The sequence below is a fragment of the Athene cunicularia genome (genome assembly GCF_003259725.1).
Source record: "Athene cunicularia isolate RWA chromosome 3 unlocalized genomic scaffold, athCun1 chr3_part1, whole genome shotgun sequence".
NCBI classification, from domain to species: domain Eukaryota; kingdom Metazoa; phylum Chordata; class Aves; order Strigiformes; family Strigidae; genus Athene; species Athene cunicularia.
In genome coordinates this window covers 51346197-51371379 of record NW_020799097.1, presented here as the reverse complement: position 1 = coordinate 51371379, position 25183 = coordinate 51346197, and the positions used below count along the sequence as shown (strand labels likewise).

At 41.2% G+C, this 25183-nt stretch overlaps 1 protein-coding gene across 3 annotated transcripts in view; it reads left to right on the top strand.

The window, feature by feature from the left end:
* The window catches only part of FYN (FYN proto-oncogene, Src family tyrosine kinase), a 130874-nt gene that overhangs the window by 53028 nt on the left and 52663 nt on the right, over positions 1 to 25183 (top strand). For all 3 annotated transcript variants that reach the window (XM_026844509.1, XM_026844508.1, XM_026844510.1), the window contains exon 3: positions 21800 to 21934. The gene's annotated coding sequence lies outside the window, so the exon portion shown is untranslated. The remainder of the gene's footprint in view (positions 1 to 21799; positions 21935 to 25183) is intronic.

Here is a 25183-nt window from a genome sequence, read left to right as displayed (position 1 = left end):
TCTTTTCCTTGGCCAAGCAGGGTATTGGACTGCTACTTTTTCTTTAGCCAGCATGTGCATATTGCAAATGAAAACTGGCTTATTCTCCACTGGCAGAAGACTTCAGAGTCGGATAGCCTGCAGGGCAGAAAACTGAAAATCAAAGACTGGCTCTGTGAGAACACTTGCTTTTTTCTGCCATTTAAAAAACCCAGATGTTATTACATCATACAGAAAGATCTGGATTAGCTAGCAGATGTTTAAATGTAGATCATTTAGCCTTTTGCAGAATGTATAGTCTTAGAGATAAGTAAAGATAACCAAGATCAGAATTTTACAAAAAAGTTGGCCAAATGCATGAAAAGTCCTGTACAGTGGTCCCTGGATAAACCCTACTGTAGCTCATTCTTTTAAGCAGTTTTCTCTCTGCAGTTTGGCTTTGCTGACAATTGGCCATGTTGTAAGCTTGCACCTTGCACCTGTATCTGTATACTGGGGAATACGAACAATAATTACCTAACTAGAATTTAGTGGTAGAGCCAAAGATGAGCCACAGATTAGCAGCATGAGCTCATTAGTCCATGAGAGTTTGTGCTGACTTCTGTTACTGCAAGATAGGATAGGATCTATATCTGGTTTTCTTTTAGGTGGTAGTAATGATGCATCCTAAAAGTTGTCCAGTGTCCTTAGACATTGGCTGATGTTTGTGTGGGGTGTGACAAAGCTATGGTGCTCACAGGTCAAGGAGTAGAGTCATAATTCAGAAATAGTGATGCTGTGTGACAGCAAGGAAAAAAACGTTTATCAGCAGACCTAGTAGTTAGATTGCTGTGTTTTCATTTCCTTTCAAAGATGCATCAGCTGAGACCAGCCTAGTCTTCATGTCTGGCCTTAATAAAAGAGCATAGTTCAAGAGAAGCAAGAGGAAAGAGACAGAAGCAGCATGTTTTTTTAAAATCATAAAATAATTTTGGTTGGAAGAAACTGCCAGATACTATTCTGTCCAAACCCCAGCTTGAAACAGGTCCTATTAGGTCAGGTTTCTCAGGGCCTTGAATTCAGCTCGATGTCAAGGCTGGAAACTCTACGGCCTCTCTGGGCACCTGTTCCCATATCTGACCATCCTCAGGGTGAAAAAGTGCTTTCTTGTTGCTTCTCACTGTTGTTGCTCACTGTTGATCAGTGTAGATTTTGAATCTTCTCTGCCTGTGAGAGAGGAGTCTTGGAGAAGACCCCAAAATCAGGGAAGCTGCTTCTTGTGGTTCTGAGGAAATGTGGTGTCATACAGATGCAGTAGACTTGTTAGTGGGGGAAAAAAATCCCACAGTCTGAGGTGGGATATGGAAGTTCTACTTGGGTGATGTTTCCCAACCTATAGTTCATGTTCATACTTGGAGAGCATGGCTGCTTGACTTGGCTGAATCTCAAAATCTGGGAGAAGGTTAGCTGAAAAACTGGTGTTCCTGAAAACTACCTGTTTTCCTGACTTACTTAGATAGATAAGCCAATTAAAAGAGACACTTCTCAATGTTGAATTGTAAGCATCCTGAAATTTCTTTAAGCCAGTCTGGAGCTGGGTTTGTACCACTCCATGTTACAGGATTTTGTCCTAGAATTTAATATTGTTTTCCTGGAGCCATTATAATATGTAAATAGACTCTGCGAATTTTGCTGTTTTCACAGCTGTTTCTTCCCCTCTTTCCACACCAAACTGTTTGCAAAATCTTATTTTGAGGTAGAATAACCAGGAATCTTGAGTTTCTCGTCTGTAAGGATTTCTGAAATATCTCTGACTCCACTGTTGATTTGCCTATAGCATTCCAAATTCCCAGAGAGTTTAAAAATAATTAGAAAAAAAGGAAACAAGTTTTGCCCAGTCTCTGTCCCTAACCCACTGAATCCAAGAAGGACAGGACATCAAGAGAACATTTTGAATTTATCTTGACGTAGCAGCTGAGCTCAGAGGCTCAGCGGTTATTTATTCATCTTGTATCAAAGTCCTAGAAAAGGTCATGCAGCCTCCAGATCAAAAATTCATAGTGGTTTTAGGAGCTGATTAGAGAAGTATACTTGAATGCTGGGAGGGAAGTCTTGGCTGAATTTAAAACTCCCTCAGCTAAGCTGATGATATCTTTCTGAGCAGTGTGAAAAGAGACCTCTTTTGATGAGATTCCTGTAAAGCAGCCTTGTGGATGTCAGAGCAGATATTTGCATGGCATTACAGGTTTGGCCTGTCTTGCATTGAACACGGTGTTCAGCAGGCGGTTATGGAACGGCCATCCCTCTGCATCAGATACTTACATGACTGCAAGGAATCCCAAGATGCGTAGCTGATGTAGGGCTGAAAACCTTGGGGTGATCTGTGTTTTATTTTTTTCCCTAGTCAGACTGCTCTTTGCCAGTTCAGATTCCCCTTGAAACTTGCCTTTCAGAAGAGTTTTTTGTATTTCTAAGCATGACTTACGCTGTACAGTATGATGTTCTGTCCCTGCCCATTTAGACCCTTTAGTTGGTTACAGCTGTAAAGATCAGAGGAGGATCAAGCTGTGAAGTTAATAGAGGGGCTGCTGTATCATAAACCTGATCTGGATCTTCCCATGCCAGGTGCACCACTGTGTGCTCATCCTTTTCCTATAGGTTTCCTCTTCCCAGGAAAGCTGTGAATGCTTCAGACACAGACCTTGAAGCAGAACATACACCTCAGGGCCCAGAAGTCCACTGCTCTTTTCACTTTGAATTTAGGCAGGGATACCTCCCCAAGTTTGGGCCTTTTTGATGTTTCAGCTGAAACCTGAGATGCTCTGCTTCTGTCTGCACACTTCTGTGTAGGTTAGAAGCAACTGCACATCTTAAACAATGGTTTCAGCTATTTCTAGTTGCTCAGATATATCATGGAAAATTTGGACTTCAGCTGCTAAGACACTCATCTGATACTATGTTTTGGGGTTTTTTTCCATTAAAAAACCATCTGGACAGGCAGATTTTTCTTATCTATTAAAAAAATATATATATATATATTAGCAGGTAATGCCTGCTTTGATTTTAAGGGATTATATAAAACCACATTTTCAGTATCTTTACACATATTAAATTTGTTTGCCTTTAGAAAGATTGTGATGCTCTGTGCATTCATGGCTGTCCAATTTGTATGATACCATTATTTACATCCTTGATATCTACCAAAAATGCTGTTGAATTTCTCTTGGTGACTCTTCACACTGGTCAGGTTTCTGACATAAAGTATTATAGAACAACTATGTATTACCTGCAAAGAGCTTGGAATATGTGCTCTCACTGCAAAAATAGCCCACTGTAAATTTTGCTTTATTACCTGTGTTCTGCTATGCCCACAAGAGGCTTTGATGGAATCGTTAGCTGTTCTCTGTAATTGGGGCTGACCTGGTGTATTTTGGTCCTATTTTGAGTAGTTTTCCAGAGTCAATAATTTGGGCACTGATGGGCCACTTGGCCCCCATTTGGGCACTAATGTGCTTCTATTGCGTATCTTCATTATCTCTTCCTATGCGTTGAAGATTATTGTGCATCCTTAGGAAGGAAAGCGTGTGGAAATACCTGAGCATTTTAAAATAGCTTGGAGTTTACCAAGATTTGCTCTGCTATGCTTGTAATTCCGTCAGTTTTAGTCTGTTTCTTTTGTACCGGTCTAGTCTGTGCAAAAGATACGTGTATTGGTTCTGCTGGGTGTGGTAAATGTTAAATCTGGTCCATAAGATTTCTAAGGAATGCAACTTGTCCCCTGCCCAGAACTCCAATCCCGACTGGGTTGTACTTAGTCTGCTCTTTGGACATGTGAAGCACTGTTATGTTCAGTTTATTAAATCAGATAACCCTACACAAGGAGGTTACTTTCCAGTCTCCTGCAGAGAGATCTTTGTGCCTCAGTCTCTGTTGTTTTCCCAAGTGTTTTCCCACATCTTACTGGTAATCCATTTAGCATAGCTTTTTTTTTTGCGTTTTATTTCCTCACCCCCCGCCTACCTGAGGTTGAGGTGGTCCAATTGTTGGAATTGCTCAGCAAAAGAGAGCTGGTCTGTGGGCCATCCATCAGGATGTTATTCTTGCTGTAGCCACTGGAGAAGAAATAGGGAAGGACAGTTAAGGCAACCGATGGAGCAGAGCACCAAGTGCAGCTGTACCTCCCAGTTTTCTTAGCTGGCTCAATGGCAGAGATGTATGCAGTAGATCATGACGTTGCAGCAGCTTGAAGATCCACGATAGCATTTTACAAGTGGTAAACTGGTTGTTTTTTAAATCTAGATAACAAGCCCTCCAAGTGCTCTGTTGAAATAAATGCATTAAATTTTAAAATTCATATGTTGCTTTAAGGAGTCTTACATCAACTTTGCTCTTTTCTGTATGCGCGTTGGGGTATTTTTGTCACTGTGCAGTTGATACAAAAACTCCTGTTCCATAACACTGACATGTTCTCATACCTTCTGTTCCCCTTCCCCTTCTGCCCTTATAGAAAATTGAATAAAAATACGTATGTGATACACTGCAGGGGCCACTACCATCCAAGCCGTTATGAGTTCAGATTTAGATATGGAACAGCCTTGCACCTAGTTTCATGTCCAGCTCTGATCATTTAATATTAAAGTGCAGCTTGGAGCAGGAAGGTTGCACCCAGTTGGTAGCAGGATCCTGGGGCATTGTAGGTGTGATCTCCAGGGAATTTAGTTGCTAGGAAGCATCACCTCCTTAGTGAGCTCATGCAAATAGAGGTTTATTTTTTCAGGGTTAGTAATTTAGTCATGTTTGGGAGTTTTCTGCAGAGATCATAGTACAAAGATTTTGCCGTGACACCTTGCAAGATTATGGTCCAAATCACAAAACCTCTCGAGCTGTTCAAGGAGTGATCAGAAGCTTTTAACATGAACAAATCACTCCAGTTTCCCATGCCTTGTTTCAGAATTAGCTTGAAAAATTTTGGCTGAAGTCATGCCAAAAATCCAAAACAGCAACAAAGCAAGGAAAAAAAATCTCCCAGCAAACATCCAGCATAGAGACTGTTGCCAAACTTTGGACTGTCTGTGCCAAGTTTATAATCAGGCAGCAACAGGGTCTTAGTAGGTAATGCTCTCAACCTTCAGCTAATGAGCCCCACTGCGCAGGGAGGGAGGAACATCACAGAGAGGCAGGGCTCTTACCGGGTGCCTGGTTTGCACAATGCACTGTGTGTAAGACACAGATCATACCTGATATTAAAAAGAATAGAGAGCATGATTTCTAGGCATTAGATAAGGCCATTTCTGTGGATAAGAGTCTCACTAAACGTATGCATGTTGTAGTGATAAGTACATCTATAGGTGGAGTTCAAGGTGTATGGACAGATGTAGGTTTTCCTTACCTGAGCACACTGTATTTTGTAGTACAACCACAGCACTGCTTTACTTGCAGAGTTTATTTTATGAAATACAAGAGGAGGAAGGCGGTTAATGTAATTCTCTTGACATTAATTCTGCCTCATCAATACTTCATGGATTTAATAGGTTTCAGAGCTACAATCATTTGGGAGATTATGTTATCAGCGAAGCACAGCAGAGGTTGCTGAAGCTAAATGGAGGACAGAATGCATATGTGTGTGTGATACAGGATGCTGCAGTATCAGGAAGATTTAATTCTTACAGGATTTGTTTAGGAGATTTCTCTGTGCCTTTTGTGAAACTTTATGTTGGGCGCTAAATACTTCACATATAGCCAAGTTATCTCTTGAAAAAGAGTTTGGTATGGATCTCTAGGCACAAGTGTCTGTTTCCACCTCATAGCCTAAGTACACTGCTCTAGTTCTTCATCTCTCATTACGTCTTCCTTTCGCTTAAATGCTCATCTGGCACGAACATAATGAAACTGCATATAAAGGAGCATGAAGAAGAGGAGAGATCTCATTGCAGATTACCAGAGCTGAATATTTTTGGACATTGAGTTATTTATATTAATCAGTTTGCTAAGCTCAAAGATAAAAGAAAGCCTGGGACACAATCCAGAAAAACCAAGAACAGAAACTAGTGTGAAGATTGTGCGTTAGTGCATGTTCTGAGAATGCCTGCAGTGCTGTATCACAATACCCATTTCAAAATAAAAATGAAGATGGGCAGATCTTGAAGGCTAGTGCTCAGTGGTGGGGGAGATTCCTGCTTGACATGTCACACTCCCATCAGCTGAGGTGGAAAGCTTTGTCAGGGAGTGCTCTGCATCATCCTGCAGCCGCCATACTAGCAATGGTGAACAGCATTCATGGGCTCCAAGAGGTCCCACACAGCCTCCACTGATCCGGAATTCAGCTCTTCTCATGACACTTTATCAGGGAAATCACTGACGGCCTTTTTTAGAAAATATCCCATGAGCTTAAATTCATGAAAAGTTTGTGTTCATGCTGAAGGTATCACCCTGAAAACCCCAGAGCTAACAGAGGTTTATACAGCCTTCTTATGGTATTTTGTCCTTGTGACCTTTATACCTGTTCTCCGTCCATCTTTAGGAATATATCTAACATAGCCAGTCATATTGCTCCTATTGTTTTTAGGAAAGAGAAAATAATAAAAGATTCAACTGTGTAAATGTCATTCCTGCCCAGCCCATTTATTATTACGAGACAGGGAGAACTCTGCTTTGAATTTTTCCCTCTGGAAAAAGCTTGAAAAGCCTTGAAGATTGTACACATCCTTGATCATGTCATGCAACATCAGTAGTGAGAAATATAACATCTACTAGCTCTGTCAGCTAGAGTTCTGAATGCTGTGCTGAGTCTTGAGAATCCTGCCTTTCTAGTCTTGCTAGGTGGTATCTAATCCTGTAGACCTTTCAGACCGTATTGATTTACTGACACAAGTTTGCTCTTTTTTAAATCAACCTGCATTTCTTACCTTATATTTTATTTTGTGCAAAAATTGTGACAACTGAAGCAAGTGGCGTTAGGTAGAAGGATGAAGATAGAAATAGCATGAGACTTTCTGGATTCTTTGTAAACTTATTAGTTAAAAATATTCATGGATCTTAGATGTGATCTGAAATGTTAACTTTGTGGTTAACAAACCTTACCATTCATGCAGGTAAGATGCTAGTTAGGAAAAAGACTCTCTGGAAAGAAACTTCAACCGCACACTCTGAAAACAGGATTTCAGGTCATTTCTTGTCCTCTTTTGCTGGTTATCAGAAGTTAAAAGTTTGTCTTTTTTTCAGTGGGAATTTATAGCAAATTACAGAACAGTATGCTTAAAGCTAGCGGTTGCATCGGTGCACCAACACCCATTGCTGTGATGGGTACTGAGTCTGATGAGCTGTAATAGGACTGAATAATCAATTTAGGAAAGTCCTCATTTTGCTGTGGCATTTGTTGGTTGTGCATGACACTTAGGAGTTTCTGTCCATTTCCCCCCGCTGCTAATTCTGCAATATTAGGGCATTAGTCTCTCTCTGCATGCCATTTACTATCAAACATAATCCCCTTCTCCCCCCATTTCTTTCCATTTACATCCTTTGATGAGAAATATTTAGGCCACTACATGTCTTTTTTCTTGTAAGACAGAGGCTGATGGAAGATCCATTACATGAAATTCTGGTCTGTCTGTAGAGCAAGATATCTCCAAATACATCTGTAGACATATAGAAAACAGAGAATGACAGCTGATAGATGCTGTAGACTTCTCATTGTTTTCTACCATGGTGATTATGCCAAATGTGTCAAAACACAGGGAAACAAATTTGTGTGTGAGTGAAGTGGCGTATCCCCAGTCTTATTTTTAAGATATCCTTTATGACCATTTTGATAACTGCTAAATGCCTTTGCAGGAGCCCAAGATTGTTCTGTTTGCTTTTTTAAATGTTTTGCTCTTGAGTTTTGCCCTCTAACTGACTGTAATTACACAGGGAGGCTTAGTTTGAGTCTAACCAGCAGCTTTCCCATATGTCATTAGATGTTGTTGGGGGGATTAACATGCACAGTTGTAAATAACAGTATATATCTTCATTTTCTTTTTCGGATTAGACTGTTTATAAGCCAAGTGTTTCAGATGAGAAAGACAGCACTATTCAGAGCTGACAAAGCAGAAGGAAAGCTTGTGCTGAATTAAGGAGCTGCTTGCAGAAGCCTTTTGCTCAGCCCAAGGAAGTAAGAGCATGCCTAAGACATAAGCTGCCTTGCAAGTGTAAAACAGGATTCTTACATGTTGATACTAAAGTGTATCAACTGTGTTAGTGCAGCATGTGCCTTCCACGTGTGTGTCATCCTCTGCATGTGGTGTAGATGTTATCCAGAAACACTTATTTGCAGAAACTTGTCTGGTCATGCGTGCGGAATATGCCACTGACTATTATCAACAGTGAATCTTGCACGTAACTGTGGCTCCTGTCTTGCTCTGAGCAGTTTCACGTAGTTTATGCTCAGGAAAAGATGTAGCACCTTTCATCTAACATCTCTTACAGCAGTGTGCAAAAGGACTGTGTGTTGCCTAGTACACAGAAAACAGCCCGCCTTGAAGATGTTTGAGAAGGTGGATGTTGGGCAGAGCTCCCAGAAAGGAGCTCAGTTTTCAGGCTGAGACCAAAGCACTTGAGCTGTGCTGTGCACAGCTGGGGGTCATTGGGAAGAGCTCATACTCAAAATGGTTTTGTTGCTTTGCTTTTGCCATCCAGTTTATGTCCCCAGACTTGCATCTGCTTTTACCTGTGCTTTTAGGCCTGTGTGATTTGGGTGAATTTATGTGAGACCTGAGTTTTAAATTTTGCGGAAAACACAGAACTGTTATTCTGGTGTTGCAAGACTGCTTTACAGCACCTTTAAGTTTCCAGAAATAAAAAGATAAATATGTTTTCCCTTTGAGGCATATATTTAAGACATCATTAAGTCCTATGTATTGCAGAGAACTTCAAATTGTTGTCTTAAATATTTGTTGCTTAACATCAGAAGTTTCTTTTTCTGCATTAACTATTTCCCTGGTTGTACTTCTGATTAAAAAAAGTTCCTAAGCTGTAACTTTTAACCACCTCCTCTTCTCTAAGAAAACCCTTCCTCAGTGCCACGAGAGACCAGTACCATTCCAGGCTACCATTCTGCTTCATCAGGAGCTGTAGGAGTGCTGCTGTGTAGAGAATTTTTGTGTCAAATTATCGCTGCTGCTTCTCTTCCACTGTAAGCAGCAATCCTCGTGGTATTTTATTCCCAGAATATTTCTCCTCTTTGTGAAGCTACCCATGAATATAGTGAATGTCTTGCTATCTTATTTTTCTTTTGGATCTCTTATGTCTGGGATAAATTCCAGGAGCTTTATGGTGTAGCTTTAGGCTCCTCTGGGTTGGAGAGGCTTCTGCTTGTCACCCAGACAAGAACTTTCCTTATTATTTAGAACAAGAAAGGAAAAAAAAGAAAGAAGAAAATGAACTAAAAAATAGAAAACCCTCTTCAATTCCATGGTGGAGGAGGACACCCTAGGCACAGCTGGCAAGTAGTTGTATAGTTTCTTCAGGTTGATAACCAGCTCTGGTAGAAATCTGTTCTTTGATGGACATTTCTCTAATGATACTGGACAGGGAGAGCAACAAATTTAATGTGCTCTGCAAGTCAGGGTTAGTTGAAGCACCAGAAGACTGTGAAAGTCTGAGAGAAATCCCCTTGGAGCTTGCTTTGTCTGCTAGCAACTTGCTCTTTCTTGTATTTAACCAGTTTGACTTCATGTCATCTGTCTTAGGCTCATCAGTGTCAGTGGCGTGTGGGAGTGTGAAGGGAGCTGGTTTTTTTTTCCCCTTTTTTTTTTTTTTTTTTCTTTTATAAACCCAGAACACACGAGCAAAATAGCAGGTGACACGCAAGTTGAAATCATGGCAGTCCATACAAAGTGTCAAAGTAGCCATGGTAATGGTGCTGCCAGAAGTCTGTTCTTGGTCAGTCTGGCAAGACATAAAACTAGCAAGTGACTCACCAAAGGTACTTCTGTGGTTATTTGTCAGGTAATGCTGAATTTACTGTGTTAACAGACTTGACTGTAGCTTAACATGTCCAGCAACCTCCAATTAAACTTTCTGTAATTGACAGAATTAATTCTTTCTGGTGTTGTGTGCTGTCTTTCTGCAAGCATCTGGAAGCATCTAAGCCATCCCAATCCATTCCTTAAATTTTATAGATGTTGCTCATCTTCTGATTAAACAGAGGCTTGACAAATAGGATTCTTCTATGGACCCCAGTGCAAAGGCTGTTAAAGTGTCGGATATGGCTCACAAGTAGCAGAGACTGACACTGCAGATTATTTAAATCGGTATGACGTCATCAATGGGTAATTTACAAACCCCACTTACTATGTAAATTAATTCAGTAACCAGTAGAAGGTTTATGTATGTGAGAAATCATACTCCTGTGTGCTATTAGTCATCTCACCTGCATTATGTTTGTTCTGGGTGGAAAACAGTGTCTGACTGCAACTGGGAGCCTCTCCAGGGAGCTCATCCTCAGATTGTTGCTGCTGTGATTTACAGGAACAGCCTCATCAAGCTTCTTGAACCCTTTGGAGATTCCTGGTTCTTTGTTGGTCTTCCAGGTCTGACATAATTTTAGTTATTTCTTATTTTAGGCACGGGCAATTTTCTTGTAAAATTGCCTGAGCAGGTCCTTTGGTAAACTGTAATAGCCTTGTTGTGGCTCAGGAGCATTTGGCAGGGTAATTAAACTGGACGTCAGTGCCACCAATAGGTATATAGTTAAACACCCCGGATCTGCTCAGGTGCTTGCTTAAGTTTCTATATACGTAGTCTGTTGTGGCCATATGTGTCTTCTGTTTATGGTTTCTGCTGCATTCTATGCATGATTGGCCCTGGAAAATCATATTTTAAGTCCACTGAATGATAAAGCACTTGTACCTCTTATCCCACAGATGTGCCATCATTAGATGGATTCATGGTGGTTTGTGCCATGTCTTTCTTAGGTATTTATTTTTAAACTATTTTAATCCCTGAACATTGAGGGGTTTTAAGATAGAGGGAAGAGAAGAGTTAGAGATTTCATACAAGTCAAGAATCACCTTTGTGAGGATCTTTGCAGATAAGCCTGAGAACTATACAAAACCGATGATTTCTTTTTCATGAAGGGTCCGTATTGATTTTGTGCTGCATGACACATCCTACTACGTCTTTGTGCACTCACAAAACCGCACTCACCTTCTGCCTCTTCCTCTGACAGCCTCATCGCCTTCTGACTGCCTGTGTCTGGTGCCCCTGCAGCTATCCCCATAAACACAAATGCACCTTTCAACATCATTTCTTGAGCATTTTCCTCTTCATTTCAGAGAGCACAAAGCAGAGTGTCCCTCTCCACACACAGACATACTCTTACATTTCCAACCAATAGTCTGATTGCTAAAAGAAATACCCATGGGTAATTAGTACTTTGTATGTGGTTAATCGATTTAAAATTAAATGCCACTGGCACTGGCAAAAGGTCATACTAGGTTTTGTTATGGCTTTGAAAAAAAATCTGTTTTAGTGAAAGCTGTCTGTGAGAAGGGATGTTGGTTCTTTGTGCGTTGTCTGCGACAAAAGAGAAGCTGGGGGTGCAGTTTTCACAAAAGGTGCTGTAGATTTTATTATGTTTTCACCTAGGTCATGGCATTTGCATGTTGATTTTAAGGGAGCTGCCCTTCAGTGTAAGGAGGCAGCTGTATCTTATGCACAGCAAAACGTGCTGATATGACAGTGGTCTTGGGGGTAAGATAAGATCCTCATCTCCAGCTTCCTAGTCCATCATCCTCATCATTAGACAATTCTGCCGCCTAGGCAGACAGATTGCTTCATATTTTCATTCATTAATGATTTATCAGACAGCTCCTCCCCTAAAGGCTCATCTCCTCAGTTATATTCACAGCCCACACACAACCAGCAACACGTAGCTGCCAGCTGGCACTCTGTTGCCCCCTCCTCCCCTCCCTTCCCAGCTGCCTGGCTCACCTGACTGCTCCTCAGTGTAGTAGATTGCACCGGAGCCATCAAATCTCCATGTGTCCTGTTCTCCTATCCCATCTCTCCAATCTGATTGTTTAATGTGCTTTTTTACTAACTATATTAAAAAAAAAAAAAAAAAAAAAAAAAAAAGAGAGATGAGATGACCCACTTGTAATGCACCAGCGCTTGTGGTTTTGTTATGGAAATAATGACCTCTCAAAACACAGGGAATTTTTGGTGTGAGGGTATGCTCAGTGGCGACTTAGATTTTAGTTCCAGGTAGAATGACTATAGAAGAGGGAGTGCTAGGGAGAAAATGAGCAAGCTGTGTCTATGAGCAGGAAGATGTGGGTTGGCTTCAATTTCAGGTTTTGCTATCAGGTGCTTGGCACAACAGCTCTTTTGAAATCCTTCTCCAGTTATCTGTGTGAGAGTGATTTTTATCACAGCACTGAAGATTAACTCTATTCTTTTTCTCTGTTCTACTCCCAGAAATCAGGCATGCTCCGAGGTCTGGGAAAAGGAGTCCAAATGAAATCTCATGATGAATGGGGAAAAGTCCAGAATTGTTTACCACTCTCCAACTTGTCCACTGCAGGCGGGTTGTGACTGAGAACAACAGGGGGACAAGGGCTGCAGGACAGGAGGAAAAAAGTATAAGCTAGGAGAAGAGGAATAAATGAAACTCCCTTGAATCTTTTGTATGTGAATGTGTAACTCTTGAGTGCTTAATCTACTCTTGGCAAGTGGTGACTGATAACTAACTTCCTCTCTTCCCTCTCCCACACCCTCCCAGCATCATCAGAAAAGACATGTGACAGGAATAATAAATCTCATTATTTGAACAAGCTACAATGGAAATTATGGATTAAAATGCTACAGATGCCTCGGTAGAAAGTGGCTGTTCCTAGGATGCGTAAAATAGATTTTCACTCACACTGTTTTTGAGAACTTCCTGAATTATTCAATCTCCTCCATATACCCCTTTGGCACAGCACTTCAAAGTAAACCAGTGTTAAAGGCATCAAGATCCGATCAAGCAATGTCGTTGCTCCAACCACTTGAGGACAGCCAGAGCATGACACTGAGCGAGCTCAGGCTTTGGGAGGAACCCGGATCTAAATCCAGACTGGTTTATCTTTACTCTAGGTCTCCGAGCTGGAGCTTTGCCCTGCTGTTTTAAAGGAGAGAGCTAGAAGGAGAGAGGGAGTTCAGGCCAACACACATAATGATGTCACCGTTCTGTTATATGCTGCAAGACTAATCATTTGTATGCCTTTGACTTTGGAGGGGAGAGAGGTGGGTGAGAACAGCAGGCACTTGTGTGCTTTGGTCAACCAGGTGTCTGGAAATCAAGTGTCAGCTCTGAGGGAGTAGAGCAGGCTTCAGGGCTTCCACAGAACCTTTCTTGCCCTTCAGGAAACCCTTCTTGCTGCTTTTGACAACCCTCACTGGATTCAGCTCCAAGTGGGCTTTGGCATTCCTAACCCTATCTGACCCTGCTTCCATCTCTTGTGCACTTCCATTTCATGTCTGAGTTTAGTCAGGAGCTCCTTGTTCATCCATGGGGGCCTCCTGCTGCCTGTGCTTGATTTTGCATATTGAGATGGGCTGTTCTGGAGCTCGCAGGAGGTGGTCGTTAATAATGAACCAGTTTTCCTGGACTCTTCTTTTCTCCAGGACTGTATCCCACAGAATTCTTCTAAACAGATCCCTGAAGAGGCCAAAAGCTGCTCTTTGTGGGGGTTATGATACAGCTATTTGGAAAAAAGACTGTCCACCCTCTCATGGTCAGTGCAACTCAAGCTGCCTCTGACCTGCACATCTCATGATTCTTGTTTGTAAGTATGAGGTGCAGCACAGCATTTCCTATTGTCAGCTAAGTCACCTGTGTTAGGAAGTTACCATAAATGCACTTCAGGAATTTCCTGGATTGCTTGAGCCCTGATGAACGTTGGCATTTTCTGCTTTTTCTCATGTTTAATGTATCTGTGGCTGCTATTTGTGCAAACCATTCGGTCGTTTTACATGATTAAACTTTTGAACCCCATCCTGAAATGATGCCCTGTGGAAAGCAGTTTGCAAAATAAGGCTATGTGAGGCTTGTACCAAAATGAAACATGTAACCCACCTAACGGGTTGGGTTTTATTTCCTCCCCTTTTCTCACGCTTAAATGTAAAATAAGCATTATACTGTAGGAACCGGGCAAAGGCTAATTTGCCTCATTTGAATGTGAAAAGGAGCCCACATCCTTCCTGTGCCCTGCAAAGAATGCAAAAAGACTTTACAGAGAAAACAGATGTACTAATATGTATCACTTGTTGGGGGCAGGGGGAATCCAGGGTGGCTGACATTAAAGTAATGCTGAACTTGCAAGAAAACAAAAGCACCAGCATACAAAATGTAGTGCTGGGAAGTTGACAGAGTTGGGACTGTTTCTCTTTTACTTACATTTATGCTCCTGGCATCTGAAAAACTGCTCTGAAAAAAATATATACAAAAGAAAACATGTAGCCTCATTTTTCACGCTCAAGAAAATCTTCACTGAAGATGGTTAAGTGCCCAAATGCAAACAAAAAGCAGAAGCTCCAGCCCAGCCTTAGGGAAATCTTCTGCATTTCAGAGTCAATATTGCCTTGCCAGAAGAGTACACTACTGACATCATAAACAAAACACGCATAACTTTTTAAAGTATCCCTTGATTTTATTTATATTTTTAACTCCTCTACCTCTCTAACATAACTATGAAAGAGTTCTGTCATTTCACCAAAAATGCAGGATATAGTGGGGAGGGGTTTAATGGTTTTAATGGTTCTCTATCTTCCATGCTAGGACAGCATGGAAGATAGAGAACAAATGAACTCTGGATGTTATTTCTACAGCTGTGCAATCCTGTTCATAGTACTGTCCTTTCCTGACTCATCTGTTTATCCCTTCCCAAGAACTTCAGGAATGAGCAGTCAGCATTGACCAGTCAGCCTTTGAATCCTCTGGAGCTCAAAACTCCCCAAATTCAGCAACTTGCCTGATGCAGATTTGGCCCTGTAGCAGTATAGAGTTTCTTGCCAGCTTTTAGCTTACAGACAGGAGGCAGTTGCATGTGGCCATTTATAATTTATTTTATACATGTATTGTCAGTCACAGTAATAAATAGGATAAGAGAATGCTTGAAATTTTCCTCTCAAAAGGCTACCTCAGACTTCCTAAATTAAAAACGGGTTTTGAAATGAAGCGTGGTAGTCAGTTAGGTTTCTTTGTTCAGCAGTGGTAGCTGGGTAGCATCCATGGATGGGTGCAGCACTTCATAAAGGTGTTGTTCTGTTTCCCTAAATGCAGCACAATGGCCGTTTCCCTCATCTGCAGGACGTTTCCTCCTGAGGTTCAGGACCACAACAAAGACCCTTCAAAATTGGCACTTCCTGATTGATGTACTGTTTGCATCTTCGGGAAGTGTTCTTAATTTAAAACTATGGCATTGACACACAGATATCTAGCTATGGATAAGACAGGCTCAATAACCTTGAGAATCTTAAGCCCACTTACCTAAATCACTTAGATGAATGTGAATGCAGTACAACAGCTCGAGGTGTTTGAATTGCAGTTTAACTGCAGGCTTGTTATTGTAGGATGAGGGTAAATAAAATCTTGGCCTTGAACTAATATCTGTGTGTTGGAACATACATCTCGAATGCAGCATGCTGCAGAAGGAAGTAAGCAGAATAGAAATTAGATCACTTTCCTTTCCTGCGTTATTTCTTGTAAGTGTAGTCTTCTTATGTACGGAATACACATTTCCTGTTGTAAAAATATTGTAACAGCCAGCTGTAACCAAATAACTGATAACCTACTGTTGCTGAAAACTGGAGTCATATTAGACAAGCATGTTTAGAGGGAAGTGTTTGAAGCCTGCGGATGATCAGATCTCTCGTGCTCTGAAAAGATATTATCAACTGTGAACTACATAATAACTGCTGTGATTGTCGTAACAGCTGTAGTTTTGCAGTATGGAAGAAATAATAAACTTTGACTCTTCATACAAATGGCAGTGTAAAGATATGGGTGCATTTGCTTCTTGCTTTTTGTTTTGTATCATCTATGCATTTAGACAAAATCATGTGAGTCTCATCCTCTTTTTCATGTGCCTTAATCCTAGAGTACCAGTGCTTTTATTTATCTTTGTCTACAGGTTTGTAACCATGTTCCACAATTTCTCTTATAGCACCATTAAGTCCCAGCTGCATTAACTGTACTGTCTCTGTACTGTGATAACAGCCATGGAGGTGGGAATCCAATTTAATAACAGAATCGTCAATCATAGAATGGTTTGGGTTGGAAGGAATTTAAAGATCATCTAGTCCTACACCCCTGCCCTGGGCAGGGATATCTTCCTCTAGACTGGGTCACTCAAAACCTCATCCATTGTTAAATGTTTACAATGTTGGGGCATCTGCAACTTCTCTAGGCAACTTGTGTCAGTGTTTCACCACCCTCACCATAAAAAATTTCTTCCTATGTCCAATCTAAATGCTGCCTCTTTCAGTTTAAAACTGTTGCCTCTTGTCCTATCACTGCAGGCCATGATCAAAAGCCTCTTTTCTATCTTATAAGCTGCTTTAAAGTATTGAAAGGCTGCAGTAAGGTCTTCCTAGAGCCTTCTCTTCTCCAGACTGAACAACCCCAACTCTCTCTAGCCTTTATTCATAGGAGAGCCCTCCGATCATTTTGTGGCCTCCTCTGGACCCGCTTGAGCTGGGGACCCCAGAACTGGATGCAGTACACTAGGTGGGGGTCTCACAAGAACAGAGTAGAGGGGAAGATCCCCCCCCTCCCTTGACCTGCTGGCCACACTTCTCTTGATGCAACCCAGGATATGATTGGCTTTCTGGGCTGCAGGTACACACTGCTGGCACATGTCCAGTTTTTCATCCACTGTTGAACTCCAGTCCTTCTCCCAAGGGCTTCTCTTAATCCCTCTGTCCCTCAGTCTGTGCATATACTGGTGATTGCCCCAACCCATGTGCAAGACCTTGCACTTGGCCTCATGAGGTTCACACAGAACTACTTCTCAAGCCTGTCAAAGTCACTCTGGATGGCATCCCATCTTTCAAGTGTATCAGCTGCACCATTCAGCTCGGTATCATCTGCAGACTTGCTGAGGGTGCACTTAATCTCACTATGTCATTAATAAAGATATTGAACAGTACCTGAGGGACACCACTTATTGCCAATCTCCATTTGGACATTGACCCATTGACTGCAACTCTTTGGATATGGCCATCCAGCCAGTTCTAGACAAATCCTTATCCATCAAATAATCTATCCATCATATCCATCTCTCTCCAATTTAGGGACAAGGATGTTGTATGGGACTGTGTCAAAGACATAACAAAACTCAAGGCAGAGAGTAAACTTTTAGTTTGGTTAAAGGCTTCTTCTCACTCCTAGTATTAGTAAAATGTTTCCACCATGCTTTTGCATCTTGACAAATGCCTTAAAAAATCTAACACAACAGCGTGAAAAATTAGAGGAATTCCTTAGGTCATTGAGTCATAGTTTTGATCAGCCTTTGTTCTCTGACTTTCTAGAGCAGTGACTCCAGAGTTTTCTTTCTGGAAGATTGTGCAAGGAGTAGGACACCACACGCTTCAAGGACTGAAGTGTTTGATAATTCCTGACAGTTGGTGGTTTTAAAACTCCTATTACCTGAACACCACAACATTTACGCAGGTCCCAGCATAGCTGGAAAGGTCCTGCAGCCTCTGATGGTCAGCTAAACTGTGGACCACACTTTGTGGCCACATTTTGTGAGCAGAAGGGTGGGAAATAAAGAAGGACAAAAGTTTGTTTTTTTCTTTGTATACGGTGGTTTAATGTTCTAGATCAGGTAGTTTGTGGCTGTATCACATGATCACTCTTCTCTCAGAGACCATGCTTCTTATACCACGCTTCTTACAGACATAGAAACTGGTAATTTATCTCTCTTTTCACTGTGGTCAGATAGCAGATGTAGACTTTTATTGTGGTAGAGTGACCCACACAAGTAGCTGCTGAATAGGAAAGTGATAATCCACTCCTTCACAAGAGTTTCTCTTCTTGGAAGCACTCTCAGCACCCAGAAAGGGGAAGCCTTGAGGATCTCATCTGTTTTTTGCTTTGTACCTTTACAGACAATCTGTCTGCATGGACTGATGGGGAGCTGGAGGAATGGAAGGAAAGGAGAGTAGCAGACGTGGCAGCCTTTTTTAGGCGAGGAGATAAAAGAGGGAGAAGGGAAGGAGCTTGGGATCTGTTTCTTTGCTCTGTTTTCATTGTATAAAGTTGAGGGACAAGCCACATTCAACCCTGGTATTTTCCCTTACGAGTTCTGAAAAACTGTATCATTGATGTATGTTTTTTTCTCTTTTCCTTTAATACAGAAGTTATTTCAGGAGCAACAGCAACCAGGTAGATAAGAAAATCTTTAGTTTAATCTTTTATTCTCAAGATAGTCATCGTGGCTTCCTTGATCTGGTTTCCTAGCATAATTCATCTTTCCCTTGGAAAAAATGTCCCCAGTCTCTATTCTTGTGTACTCCCCATCAGTGTTGCCTCAATATTCTCTGATATCAAGCTATGCAGCCTTGAAACTGCTAAAGCTTGGACATTTAAATGAGTAGCAAGGCAGGAAAGTTTCATCCTGACAATGATACTGAAAGCAGGTCCAGGCAATCCCTTAAATTTTAGAAGAATAAGAGAGAAGGAAGAAGAGCAGTTTGCTTTAAGGTGAGGGTTCTATGTTAGGAACTCTTTTGAATGTACTATGGCCATAAAGGACTGAATTACACTGTTTCTGGGGCTTTAGATTAATATCCTTTATGGAACAGATGTTTCATGCATGTTATGTGCAAAGAGCCAATTATATATACGTTAGATAAGTTTAAGCTATAAATGAAATGCTGTGTATACATCCAAATGATATTTTGGAAATTTGTCTTGGTTCTCCCTTTCTTAGACAGCATGTAGTAGTCTTGCTGCTGAGGGGTGGGCATGTGTTTGGCTAGGTTTTAGGTTGTGCTTTGTTTTCTCTTTATTTTTTTCTTCAGTGAGGAAAGGAGATTGGATAAAACACTTTTCCGGTCTCTGTTGACATCAGCACATTTGATCTGCCTGAGTCCAAAGGAATTATGTCAAAGCAATTGCCTGTATTTTTTTCTTAGTGTGTTCTCCAGCAGCACTGTTACTTGCAGGTCAAACTGAATACATTAAACTGGAATTGGGGCAGAAACTGCAGCCAGCCTTGGGTCAATGATGCCTCTTGAGATTTGTGAAAGTGACACTTCTGGGGTTCATTATATTAACTTCCATAGCATTTCTGCACCTGGTCTTGGTGACTTACAAAGGCAGATGGGATGGCTAGTCTCACATTCTCCCATTTAATGCTTTCTCTGTGTGTCTGCAGTAAAAGGACAAGCCTCACATCTGACTCATTTCTTAATATTTCAGAAAGATTTTTGTAAATCCACGTATTAAAGCTATTTGCTTCATTTATGTTTAGGAAGATTACTACAGTTACTTTATCTGTAAAAATAAATTTGTAGAGTCTAGCCTATGTGATCTTTGTAATGGTACGTCTTTTGATATAAGCAAGCCTTTACAAGGCTGAAAAACACAGTTTCACATGTGCTTAACAGAACGTTCTAATGCTGTAGGATGTAGCTGGGGTTGTGCCAGAGGAAGAGGGAGAAAAATGCATCCAGGAGGACAGAAAGTATTGAGATACAAAAATGAAGAATTCAAACTGTATTTTATCAGGCTCTGATTCATCTTTTATTAGCAGTTCTGAAAGCTCACTCTTGATCAGCTTTCCCAAAACTTTTGCTCTTTTAGTGACTAAAGAGTTGCCAGTCATAGTTTTGAATCTTGAGATCTGTTGATAGGAATACCGGGTATAGAATAGAACCAGGTGGAGGTGTGTGTGTGAACACATGTGCACATATGTGTGTGTGTGTCTATATACATATATATACCCCACACTTGGACATGCCTTTTTCCTCCCTAAATTTTCACAAGCTTTCTTGCTTTAGTTTACTCTGCAGAAGTTTTGTAGTACAGTAGTTTACTTAAGATGGGATGTTTCTTTCATGTTTGTAATATAGCACTGAAATTTTACTATGCTATGTATGCTCTGTTTTAGTGGGCATCGCTTACTGAAAGTGACTGAAAGTTTGAAACACATTTTTTTCCCACCTGTTGAACAGAAAAATATATGTAGAATCATAATTAAATATAATTAAGTGTTTGTATGAAATGATGCCTTCTAAATTTCTGGAATGCCTTATGTGAATTGAGATTATTTTATCTGTTTTATTTGCAGAATTTACACTGCGGCACTCAATCATTCCAGAAGCTTAAAATGAGCTGATGCCTGCCACTGGCACAAATCAAACACTCCCCAGCCTTCCTCACTCCTGCACATTGACAGGATTAATACTCTCTGGCCAGAGGCCCAGGTTAAGACAGACAGCATGGACAAAAGCTTGCACTGCATCCTTAAAAAACACCAAAACTTAAATATTGGCAGGCTGTGGGATGAAGCAAATTCAGTAGCCAGGGCCCCCTGCTGAGCACATGGTCCTTAGGAGCCCACCTTCCAAACTCCGTCCTTGGGATACAGAGTCAAAAGCTTTCTTGGCAGCACCCAGTTCCCTCAACAGGGTGAGGGGGAAGGAGAAGACATGTAGATATCCCGAGTGAGCTGGGAGGTGCCTGCAGGAGCAATGCTTACATCCACTCACCCCATTTAAAGGCACTAACTTGTTTCATGAAGAAGGTAGCTAGTCTATCGGTTCATCCCGAAAGGGTGAAATTGAGAGGGTAAATATCTGTGCGGTATGGAGGACTCTTCCCTCAGCCTGATTTTCTAAGGTCACCTTCTGTGGCTGGGGGATCCTGGAATGGGATCCCAGGCAGATCCCTGGGATGAGATCCTAGCAGCGGGCAGCAGATTAAATGAACTGCTGAAGCAAGGAGTCGCAGGTAGTCTCTCACTGGCAGAACTGTAATAAACCCCCATCGGTTTCCTAAAAGTTGTTTCCTTGGCATCTCAGTGTGAATTTTGTGTGGACCCAGGTGCTGAGATTCAGAGACGGCTGCCTGCAGATCCTGCAGAAGATGGACAGTTGGGTGCCATCCATCCTTAAATGGCACCTCAGCCCCAAAAGGTTGGGGTTTCCCCTGGAGATACTTTTTAGGCTATGAGCAGGAAGGCCGCCAGGATTACTACCTTGAGAGGGGAAGGAGTGTTTCTTAATGGAAACACAAAGCACTGCCTGATGCGGTGACTACTCACCCAACCTCCAGCTTTATGCAGGAGCTCCTGCTTCATGCCTAATAACGCAAGCTGCATGATGTGCATCCTTTTTAAATCAAGCACAGTTATTTTCACAACTTTGCAGAGATGGACAGTACATCACAGCCTGGGGTGTAAAGGGTTAATTACTGGTTAATTGTCCATAACAGATCATTGCTGAAAAAGCAAAACAAAATTGCCTGTTCACAGTCTGGATTGGATTAGTTTCCAGTTCCAAAGCGTTTTCCACCTTTGCTAGATTAGAGCCCACTGTTGTTAAATGTATTCCCTGTATGAATACTCCTAGACTGTGAACAAAATAACAAAATTCCTGTTAAGCTTTCTGTTTTTAACAAAGCCTTCTGCTACCCAGTGTTTTCAGTTCTTTAATCTCTCTTCCCTGAACACGCTTCCAATTTTTCCAACACTTCATTTGAAAAATGGAGCAACAGAACCTGATACACTATTCATGAGCAGAAGAACGAGAGCCAAATACAGCGTCACTGTAACCTACCTACTCATCTTTTGATTTTCATTTGTTTGTACAGCTGAGGTTCACATCAGTCCTTTTGGCCACAGCCTTGCGTGGGGAATTCATGTCAAGCTGATTGCCTCCCAGGACCGCCGGTCTCATATTCAGTCTCTGCTTTGGAGGATAGAGTCCTCTCTCTCCCTCTCATTGTGTAAGTACAGCCTGTATTATTTATTCTAATAAGGTGATTCTAGACTTGACCATATTAACACCTGAACTGGTTTCTCCCATCTTTCTACAGGTTCCAGTTGATCTGTGTCAGGCTTGTCCTTTCATTATTTGTTTTTCTCTGTCCCCAGTCTTGTATCTGACCATAATGACTTAACTTTAATCCAGGTCACTGATAAAGCTATTAAATAGTGAAGAGATGATCACCAGTAGGAACCCATCTGTTTGCTAATAAATAGTTTCCCATTTACAGTTACACTTTAGCTTCCTTCATTTATCAACTTGTTAATACATTTGAATGTGGACTGAGAAGTGTCTTCAGTATAAAATATGTATGAGATTTTTGCCTGAGCCCATACAGTGCTGTCTACCTATGGAGTCCTGCTCTCCATGTACAGATGGAGACACTCCATAAAGCTTCAAAGCATTGTTTCTTCGTAAAGATATTCTACAGAACAAGTCAAATAATTTAGACTTGTAATACTGTCAACAATGCTGACTTTGTCAAGTGAACTTGTAATTTTTGCAAGAAATTACATCAAATTAGTTTGACAGGACCTGTTTCCCTTAAAGCCAAGTTGATTGACTTTAATTCTAGAGCTTTTTTTTTTTAAAAAAAAGATTTTATTAATTGAGTCCTATGTTGGTTGTTCTATCCTATGCAAAGTAACGGAAACTCAGCCAACTGACCTGTAATCACTTTTTACCCTTCTTAAACAGTGGCCCAGCATGAGCCTTCCTCTTTTCTCTTCCCCTGGTCCTTTCCCAGGGGCCTAGAACTGCTTTAGATGCAACAGCAGCAGCTCCAAGGCTAGGTCTCTGAAACCTTCTGAGACAAGTTTGTTTCTAGCAACTAATCTGAAACACCTATAATCGTGTATCTGTGGCTTAGTGTCCCCTCTCCAGGGGCTGCTGTGATAAGTTATTTCCTCATCATAAACAGATCATCCAGCCTTTTACCTGTGTGCTAATCAGAAATACTTACTGAATAATTTCTGCTGCTGTTGTATTGTTATGAACAATTCTACCACTTTTATTGTTCAGGATTCATCTTTTATAATCTGCTTAGAAAAATAAAAAATTATGTATCTGATTCTATCTGCCTTAATTTTTCCTAGTATCTTCTTGCTTCCTCTATATAATCTTTATTTTACCTTTTTTACTCATTATTATCTTTTCTCCTTTCCCCCTTCATGTGTTGGTTTTGTATATAACATTTAATGTTTTTTTCACTTCCCTGGTAAACCCAGCTGCTGGGTTTCTTCTTTATGTGTTATTTTTATCTAGCTGTCTTCTTTTCATGGTTGTAATGTTGTAGGCATTTAAGAAATGTCTTAAACCGTTTACAGATGGCAGCAACTTTCTGTACGTTCTGTCTTCATCCTGATTTGACTCCTATTCACTATAGTTATGTGAAATTGCCTCTCAGAAAGCATGCACTATGATTTTAGCTTATGTATATATGAAGAGCATATGTTCATATATTGCATATAATTTCACTACTCTGGATTTGATCACAGACAGCATTAGTTATTTTCACAGAAAGTGTGGGTCCTTTTCAGTCTAAACAACCAGTAACCTTCTTTCTGGTTTGTGAACATTTCCTCCCTACTGAGACAAAATCTAGAGTAGGGATTGTGTGGCTCCTCTAGTAAACCACATATGACTCACAGGCAGTTCAGGTGTAGCTGCATCATATGACCAGCAGTAAGTTGTGCTTGTGCTGGGACTGCAGCTCCTGCCTCTTGCTGTCCCTGGCTGGGGCAGGGAGCAAGTCAACCGGTCCTGCTGCACGTGACGTGGTAGGGTGACTACTGTGGGGTTTAGCTGTGTGCAGTGCAGTTTAGCTACACCCCACAAGCAATTTGCGTTGTGGTCGCCGCACTGTGAACTGTTCCTGAGTTCTCCATTCCCTTTGATGCTACAAGGCCTATATTGTGTATGACTCATTTAGCTAATTGACAAGAGCTTTAGTTCACAGGGTTAGGAAGACTGATCTTTCCTTTCAATTAAGAGTTAGTAACTTGTCTTTTGTAGCCTTTTGGAAAGTATGGGCATGTTTTAATGCTAATGACATGAGGTCTCCATCATAAACAACACAGAGGGGGGGGTTTATTCTTGTTATATATAGGTGTTGAAGAAGCTCGTCATCCTGTGCTCTGTAGTGATTCCAATGATCTGTAACAGATACCAACTAACGTCCCACCTTGGGTCTATCTTAATTCATAAACATCCAAGATTACTTACTTCCATGTTGTCAGTCATTCGGACAGACATCATTTGTGACATATAGGGCCTGTGAACTTCCCTTTTCCATTTGGACTTCTTAAATTGTCTACAACTCTTTATTTTAGTATTCTAATGATATAAATGTAGCTATTATTTTTTAAGGAGTGTTACTTTTCATTGCTACTCTGCAGGCAGAGGATTTAGCCATTTTTTCAGACACTTGTCGTTAGCATATAGCCAACTGAAAAAGTTCATCTTCTTACAGCCTCTGCTTTGGTTAATGTTGTTCTTGATATTATGGATTTGTGCAGAATGTGCTGTTGGTTGGTTGTTTAACCTGACTCACCCAGCCAGCCTGGCTTACAGAGTATGCATTCATTTCCTCTCAAGATACACAAATCTGATGTCTGTCCTCTGTGCTGTTCACCTAGATGTTAGCTTCATCAGCCTTTGGTTTTGTGGTTTTTTGTGTGAGGAAACAGGAAGGAAGTCCAGACAGGGTGTCCAGATCGCCTGAATTGCCAACAGTTGTGTAGTCCACAAGGTGTATCACAAAACGGTCGCCTCTGGTGAAACCCTGCCTGTCTGATCCTGGTTACCATCCTGCACTTATCTTTTGTGTTTTAAGTACGAAGAAACAGAGGAACCTCTGTTGACTGCCTCTTCCTCACGCACTGCTCTTTTCATTCTGCTGATGAGGATGGTTGGAGCCATCCTCAGGGGCACTTTGGGTCACTGCTTTTCAACTGCTCTTGCTCAAACAGCCAAACTGGGGAGGACGTGCAGGTGTGTGAAGAGAAGCTCAAACACCACCAAAATGTTCCCACAGCATCCTGTGAATATGTATTTGCTTGGACGTGTGTGTGCTGTGGGCTTGGGAACCACCTTATGATTTATGGGCCCCAGTGCTGTCTGGATTACCAGTCAAGGAGCACCACTGCAGATAAGCCTGCATGCCAGGTTAAGAAAATGTCCAATTGGGCAAACTTCCACACTCTGTTCT